At 38.3% G+C, this 8,055-nt stretch overlaps 1 protein-coding gene across 1 annotated transcript in view; it reads right to left on the bottom strand.

Moving 5' to 3' along the window:
• The window catches only part of FRY (furry homolog (Drosophila)), a 289,488-nt gene extending 286,389 nt beyond the window's left edge, over positions 1-3,099 (bottom strand). Inside the window, exon 1 of the mRNA XM_012723238.1 lies at positions 3,064-3,099. The gene's annotated coding sequence lies outside the window, so the exon portion shown is untranslated. The remainder of the gene's footprint in view (positions 1-3,063) is intronic.
• Positions 3,100-8,055: the final 4,956 nt, after the last annotated feature.

The following is an 8,055-nucleotide window of genomic DNA, read 5'->3' as shown; positions in this document are numbered from 1 at the left end:
GTGTGTGTGTGTGTTAGGAGGTGAGGGAGAAAGCGTGCACAGAATCAACTGAATAAATATTTATTTATTGCATGCATACTATGTGCCAGACATTGTGACAGGAACTAGAGCTACAAAGGTTAACAAGACTGATATGGTCCCTGACTCACTGGATGGGAGATACGGACAAGTAAACAGACAATCACAATATAGTGTGATAAGTGCTGTGATAGGGATAAGTCCAGGTGTTATGAGAAGAACACAGAATAGACCCAACCCAGACATGATGGGGGATGGGTGAATACCCCTAGAAAAGAGATGTCAAGCTGACCCTTGAAGTCTAAGTAGGAATTAGATGAAACTCTGTAGGCAGGGAACACAGCACCTATTCTAGCAAGCATACTTGGTGACCATGATGTGAGTTTGCTCTTTTAATATAAGAGGAAAGAAAATTAAGAGAGGATGGGGATGGAAGCAATGGCTGGATTTCACAATCTTTTGTACTTCACATTAAGGAGTTTGGACTTTATCCTAAGAACAGTGGAAACCACACAAGAATTTTTTTTTTTTTTTTTAATTAAAAAGTTTATTTTTACATCATTTTTCACATTTTTTTTTTCATCTCAATTGTAATTCCCATGGGGAAACCACACAAGAATTTTAAGCAAGGGAATGAAACAAATAGATTTGTATTTTGGTAGGTAAGTATCTATAGGATAAGGTAGCCCTGAGAAAAGAAATGGCAATAAGAAAAGAAACGTAACATGTGACCATGTCTACTCCATTGCAAGATGTAAATGAATATTTTATGAATGAATGAATGAATTGATCAGCCAACTAGTCCACATGACCATGTGAGGTGAAAGCTTGTCTTTGTATATATAAATGTCAGTGTGAATGCATATTCTAATACTGATGTATCCTCCAGCCTTTAATCTCCTAAGACCAGTGATAACAATAGTTGACAAAAGAGTGCAGTGTAATAGAATAGAAATAGCTTCAATGCTGAAGTCAAAGACATAGGTCTGAACTCTACTTTTGCCATTATTAATATTGAGATGTGTCTTAGTTTCTCTGACTCTCAGCTTCCATGCATTTCTGTTCTTTACATGCGGCTACATAGCAGCACAACATGGGAGGTATCTCAGTCTATGTACACTTCTATTTTCAAGTGACGAGAGGAGCTGTGGGATTTGCAGCCCAGTGGCATTTCTAAGTCACACATTATAAAAAGGCAATACAGTTGTGGTTTAATAGAAATGGAATTAAGAATCTAGTAGCCAGTATGTACAAGCTTTGGGCAGGTAGCTCTCTAACTTGTCAAGTGGAGAGTAACAGGGAGAGGCCCTCTGTTGTTGCTTTTCTCAAGGAGGGGAGTGGGGGCAAAAGTAGGCTGAAACAAATAATGTACTTAAAGGCCACAGAAGTCAGTGCGATATCTTGGAGAACATTCACAGTCATTTAGGGATACAGTCTAGACTAGAACTCAGCTCTCCTATATTCAATTCTCTCCTCACAACTCCATCCCCTCAGATTAATCAAAAGTCTAACCTAAGAGAAAAGTTGGCTTGATACTTTATAGCTGTAGCTCATAGTCCAGAGCTAGATGGCCTGACAGAAAGAGAAAACAAAATGGGAATCACAACTGGGATATCCATGTCCTGGGATCTGACTATTTAGAAAAAGATGCCTTTATGAGCTATGGGGTGGGGTGGGCTGGTGGTGGCAGAGAAAAGCAGGATGAATCATAAAATACATGGATTCAGCTGTGTTAGCTGAAGAATAAGGGTAAAGAAGAAAATGCTGCAGGTGAAGATTAAGTCCTGAAGAAGAGCTCGTGAACCAATTCAAGAGACCGAGTTTCACGTGTTGTGGTATTAAGAAAACAAGGTAGTCCTGGATTCCTTGGTACTTTGTATCCGAGGATGTGGTCAGAAAGTGTATGTTTTTTGGGTACTATAGACACTTAAATGTTCCTCCAACAGCAATTTTCATATTATCTCCTGCCCTCTCCCTGCAAAGCACTTGCACACCTCTAGTCCATCCAGGCTGCACGTAGCTTTATTTCTCATAATATGAGTTTGACACCAGGGCAAGATCAAGAAGAAATTTACTAATATTACAGCTTCCTCAAGAAATAATTTTCAACGTGTAGCCTGCTGGAGTCCTATTTCTAAATCTCTTTTTTCTAAATTTCATCTTTTGGCTATTTACTAGAGCAGTATAAAGACTCAGCTGGTAGTGAGTCAGTAGCATTTTTATGAATTAAAACTTGACTAAATTAGTTTTTGCTTTCTACCATCATAGATTTAGCCCTCAGCCCTTAGCAGTTGGACCTAAAGATACCAATAGATCAATAATACCAACAAAAAGGTCACTTCCAGTATCTCCAAGAAATTCCAATGCAGGTATCATTAAAATCAAGTTGACTTAATACTTCATACTCTCCAGTGATTCCCAGTTGGGGTTCACTGTCACAGGCACTGTACTCCGTCTACACATCTGTGACAGCCAACATGAACACTCCAAAGCAGAAATCAGAGTTCCTTTATCAAGGTAGAAATCCCTGGGTCTTCTGTGCTCTAAAATATTTCATCATCCACATTGTTCAGTTGAGTCCTTTACTACAAATGATTTTAAGCTCTGATGCAAGGCAGGAATTCGAAGCATGCATTCAAGTACTTAATAGCGTTAATTTCTGGTGCCTACAAATATCAGCGTCACTCAACAATCAAATAATTTTGCAAAATGAGGAAAATTCATAGAGAATAAAATGCAGCATGAAATTCTTCAGGATTGCAAGCAAAGCAGTGTTATGGTCTTGCTGTTCCTGACAAGTAATAAAAGAGCTGCCTATTTACCGACCTGTTAAAAATGTTACAGCAAATAAAGTAAAAGAAGACAGGAGGTGCTTTCAGATGGAAGAATCACCCCAACTTTTACATTCAAACAAGTCATTTGGCTACTTTAAACTCTCAAACATGTCCCAAGGTAATTTTAAATATAATATATCTGATTGTGAGAAAGAAAAACAGCCCTTGTTTTTCTTTCTAAGTGGTGAGCATAAATTTAAACATTTCCTACCTGGAAATATGGATGGTCTTTTTTTCGGGCGCCTCAGGTGAATGGGTTCCAAATTTTTAATGTTTCTCTGAAGTCTTCCTCTAATGTCATTTCCTATGAGAAGTTCAGGTGGCAGGCTACTCCGTCGTGATGATTTATAATCATTTTGAGATGAATTTAGTTTGTTCTTCGTTCTGGAATATAAATTGCTGTCATCAACTGCCATCATTGGATATTCATTAGAGAATCTTAACAAAAATCAGAAAAGCCAAACCCAGAGGCAGCTTCCTCTGTGTCTCCGCCCCAGTTTCAGAAGTTCTCATGCTTTACCCCACACTTGTTTGGGAAGCTCAGCAAGTTGATAGGCGTGGACTCGAGCAGGTGTAGAATTACGAGTCAGCCCCTCCTGTCAACAGTAACACAGGATAGGAGAAATCAAATAAAAGTCACTAGGTGCAGGAGACTGAGGAATCTGAACAGATGCCACATACGGGCCCAAGTCCTTGTAGATGGTAATAAAAGTGGTGGGTAGGTTGCTGTGTGAAATTCCTGTTTTATTGGCACCAAGCCATAAAGCAAACACAACCTACTATTTGAGAATGAATGCCAATGCAAATTACAAGTCTACTTTTTCTTATTTCTCAAACTTAAGAGATTTTAAAAGGGTTTTGGGAACTATTTTTATATTCTCTCCTTCCTTTTGGTTTCAAACTACATACACAGAACAAACCTCCATCTTTACTAAGTTCCTTAATTGGCAGGCAGCCAAATGGAAATTGACTGGAAGAGGAGATGAGAGATGGCTGGTGGTGATGATCAGGAAGGAACCCGTGTGGGTGTGTGTCAAGCACCAGTGCCGGGAACACAGCTCTGCACCGCCCCACCCCTTCCATCCTGCTCTCTACCTGGCAGATGGTTTCCCTAAAACTCAGCTGTTTCGCAGAGAAGTCAGAGGTCTCACAAACAAGCTGTGGCCATAGAAGTGATGATTGCTTCAACTCAACAAATGGAAAATAATATCCTTTCAGGGATTCTGCCTTGTTATTAACTGAAAGAGTCAACTGGTTTGATGGTTGGAGAAAAACCAGCATTTATTAGATTCCTGCTTGACCTGTCACATATTTTCTTTCTTTTGTTTCCAGATTTTACATTTTTGTGTTCTTTGTTCTCTTCCCCCTTGCCCTCCTTAATGTAGAAATGTTTTTGCACTGTTTTCTTTAATTGAATGTGCAGAAATCATAAGTCTTTTCATCCTCAGCCATGCCCCTGGGCGATATGTCTCCTACATCCCCACCCCCCACCGCTTTTCTCTTTTGCTACTCTCTCCCTCCTTCCCCTCTCTTTCTCTCACCTCTCTCTTTCTTTCTCTCACCTCTATTGTGTCCTGTCTGATTGCTGTAGAGTCAGAAGATAAAGAAGATAATATCACCTTTGTTCTTCCCCAAGTCTGGGTCAATACATCTATACAAATATAAAGGATTTAGGTTCATTTCAAAAATCTGTTCTCTCAGATATTAAGTAGGCTTTATTATTTAGGAGTTGAGTCCTTTTGCTTAATTAATGGCACACTACAATAATAGAAGTTTTATACTCTTTCAGTAACAGGTCTTCAGACTAAAATTTTCTAAAGAAAAAAATTTGAACATTTTTTAATTATGTCCAGATTAGAGTTGTCACTATAATCCAGAAATCATAATTTAGCAATCATATTTATATACTATCTTATTTTCCCAATTATGGGAAACACCACTTCCTTCCATGACTTAGTATTACTGTACTATATACTAACTATATAGAAAAATTGTCAACTTGACATTTGCATTAAATTCAAGAATAGCTTGTGTAAAACTTTTATAAGCCCCTAAGACTGTTTAAATCTTCCATAACTATAAAAAATGAAAATATATTTTTTCATAAAAAAGCAAAATAAAGCATTTTTAAAAGCTTAAGATAACAATTTAATAACTGCAAAAAATGCATTGCCCTAAACTCAAAGAACAGTACCTAAGTTTCAAATACATAGCAGGATAGAGTCCTAATGCCTCCCAAATTAGATGTTAACAGGGAGACACACAGTAATAGACAAACAGAAGGTTGAAGTTTTTAGTGATTATTTTTTTCATTCACTGTATCCTTATGGGGCTAAATGAGAATACACACCTATGAGATGAAATGGAAGTCTCTGAAGAAAGGAGTTACTATCATGTGCCACAGGCCCAGCTACATAACTTTGCCTTTGCCTTTGCCTTTAGACACTGATGTGCAGAGTAAAGACCTAGGCATCTGGAGTGCCCTTTAGTAATAATTCTCAGATACTGTGTGATTAATAAGGCCAGATTCTGCGCTAAACTTTTGACATTGATTATTTCACTGGTTCTTTCTAATCACTCTGTTCTATAGATAAAAACTGACACCCTGAGTAAAATGTCTCAGCAGCTGGGAGAGAGAAGATTTGAATGCAAATTTTATCTGGCCCAAAGCCCATGCTCAACACCATACTGAATAATTAAATGTAAACGAAATCTAAAAGAAGTCAAAAGTCATTATTTTCTCAAAAAATCTAGATTTTAAGCAGATTCCCACTGTGTCAACTGTATGGTTGAGTGAATCAGTTGACCTAGTCAGGCCTGCAACGTGTAACTCAGTTGACAATAAGTCTTTAAGTCCCTGAGTCCATGGAATGAGAGTGAAAAAAAACCAGACGTCAGACTTTTGTTTTAGTAATAAAATATCTAGGTTTAGGTTTTTTATATTAAAATTCATTTTATTTTTCTGAGACTTAAATGATAATTAGGGGTCCTCCCTGGTGGTGCAGCAGGTTAAAACACAGCACTGAGAAGCCAAAGCCACTTCAGCAAGAGTTTGATCCCCTGCCCTGGAGGTGACCCACATGGTGCGGCAGACCTCTCCTGACCCGCCCACTGTTCCCCTCAGTAGTGTACTTCATCAGCCAACCTGTTCTGCTCCCCACTCTGTCTCTGGTCAATCCTCTCACCACCACACTGCTGGCCTGTACCCCACTTCTGTATGCATAAATAAATAAATCCTTAACAAAATTATAATTAGAAAAAGATTACCCTACCCCACTGTGGGTAACCCCCAGTCCTTTGATCTCTAAAAATTAAATGATCTAAGAGAGGGCACAAAAGTTACTGATATGTTAGGTTAATACTTTACCAGTTCTTTGCTTCATAGGGAGTATAAACAGATATGAATTGAGCTCATGTAATGCATATCCTTAAAGAAAGTACGAAAAACTTGAATATGCTATTATTAAAATTTTAGGACAATGAAAATAACGGACACTTACTTAAAAACAGTATTACATTTGTGAATGTGGAAAAGTAAACTTTCCTTTCAAAATATTTAAATTAGTTGACAATACGGATGGTAATAAACCATGGGAAATTTAGTTTGGTTTGATTGAAATGAGAATATTCATAGATTATAATGTCAAGTCCACTTTCCCTCTTTAGAGTTAACAGCTAAAAATGGAATTCCATCTTTTTCTCAGGGAGTAAAAAAAATGATATCAGTTCTGGGCTAAGAAATCTCAAAACTTATAGAATTAATTAAAATACTTAGTGGGAATTTTTTAATTCGTATGCTTTTCATAGAAGTTATGTCTTAAAGGTTTCCATTCTCCTAAAATTCAATGCATTAATGTTTCAAACTACTATAATACCTTACCCTCAAGAAGTTGTGGACTTCTTATTAATGATGTTAACATCTCAGGAACATTTAACATTCTTCTTGGTAATAAGGCAGTATTTGCTTTATTTTAGGATACTCAAATGTTTCATAGCAGGACATTTCTTTGCAGTCATAATTCCTTGCGAATTTTGGTAGTTTTTAAATAACATTACAGAATCCTTTTTGTGAGAAAGTGACTGGTAAAATTTTACAACTATCTTTCTTATTATCATCTTCAAAGAAATGATACAATAGAAAGATTTTAGCCTACTAGAATTCAATAAATTAGCGTCCAAATCTTATCTGACACTGCTATACCGAGTCTCTTGCAAGTACTCTTTTTTTTTTTTAAGATTTATTTATTTATGCATACGGAACTGGGGTACAGGCCAGAGGTGCAGGGGTGGCGAGAGGCTTCACCAGAGACAGAGTGGGGAACAGAGCAGGCCGACTGACACTGTACGCTGCTGAGGGGAGCAGCAGGCGGGTCAGGAGAGGTCTGCCACGCCATGTGGTCTCCTCCCAGGCAGGCGGGAATCGAACTCATGCGGAAGTGGCTTTAGCTTCTCAGTGCTGTGCTTTAACCCGCTGCACCACCAGGGAGGGCCAAGTACTCTTATTTTTTAACCAATTTTTAAAAATATTTATTTATGCATACAAGAACTGGGATACAAGCGGGAGGGGGGTGGTGCTGGTGGTGAGAGGATTCACCAGAGACAGAGTTTGGAGCAGAATAGGCAGACTGACTGAAATACACTGCTGAGGGCAGCAGAGGGCGAATCAGTAGAGGTCTGTCATGTCATGTCGGGCACCTCCTTGGCCAGGAATCGAACTCAGTGCTGCAATGGCTGTGGATCACTTCATAGCGTTGCACTTTGATCCACTGCACACCAAGGAGGACCCTAACTATTCAATTTTAAATAGAAGGGATCCATTATCTAGCAGGTTTGCTACTGGGGTAAAATTGTATAGAATGCCACTGATCATATCACCATTAAGCATTTCCACTGATGCATCTCTCCAAGAAGTCATCAGCTACTCTTACTGCCAACATATATTTCCTTGATGTTGGTCTACAGTACTATCTGGCTTGTGATTATGGCTGGGGAACTCTTTTCTCAGTTCCTACAGATACAATTAAGATTTTCAGAACTTATCTCATTGGTTCTCATGCTAATTAACACTAACGACCTCTTAAGAGTTCTCTGGTTCATTGCTTTTATAGCAAGCATCATCTTTTGTTTTCCCTCCTGTCTCCTTTCTGCTCTGATTGTTCAGGCTCTTCTTAAAAGTCTACTTTCTTTTCTTGCTCCTCTTTGG

Source organism: Condylura cristata, unplaced genomic scaffold, assembly GCF_000260355.1.
Source record: "Condylura cristata isolate star-nosed mole 26May11 unplaced genomic scaffold, ConCri1.0 scaffold00010, whole genome shotgun sequence".
NCBI lineage: Eukaryota > Metazoa > Chordata > Mammalia > Eulipotyphla > Talpidae > Condylura > Condylura cristata.
Note: the sequence above shows the minus strand (reverse complement) of the source record. Positions and strands in the feature narration are given on the sequence as shown.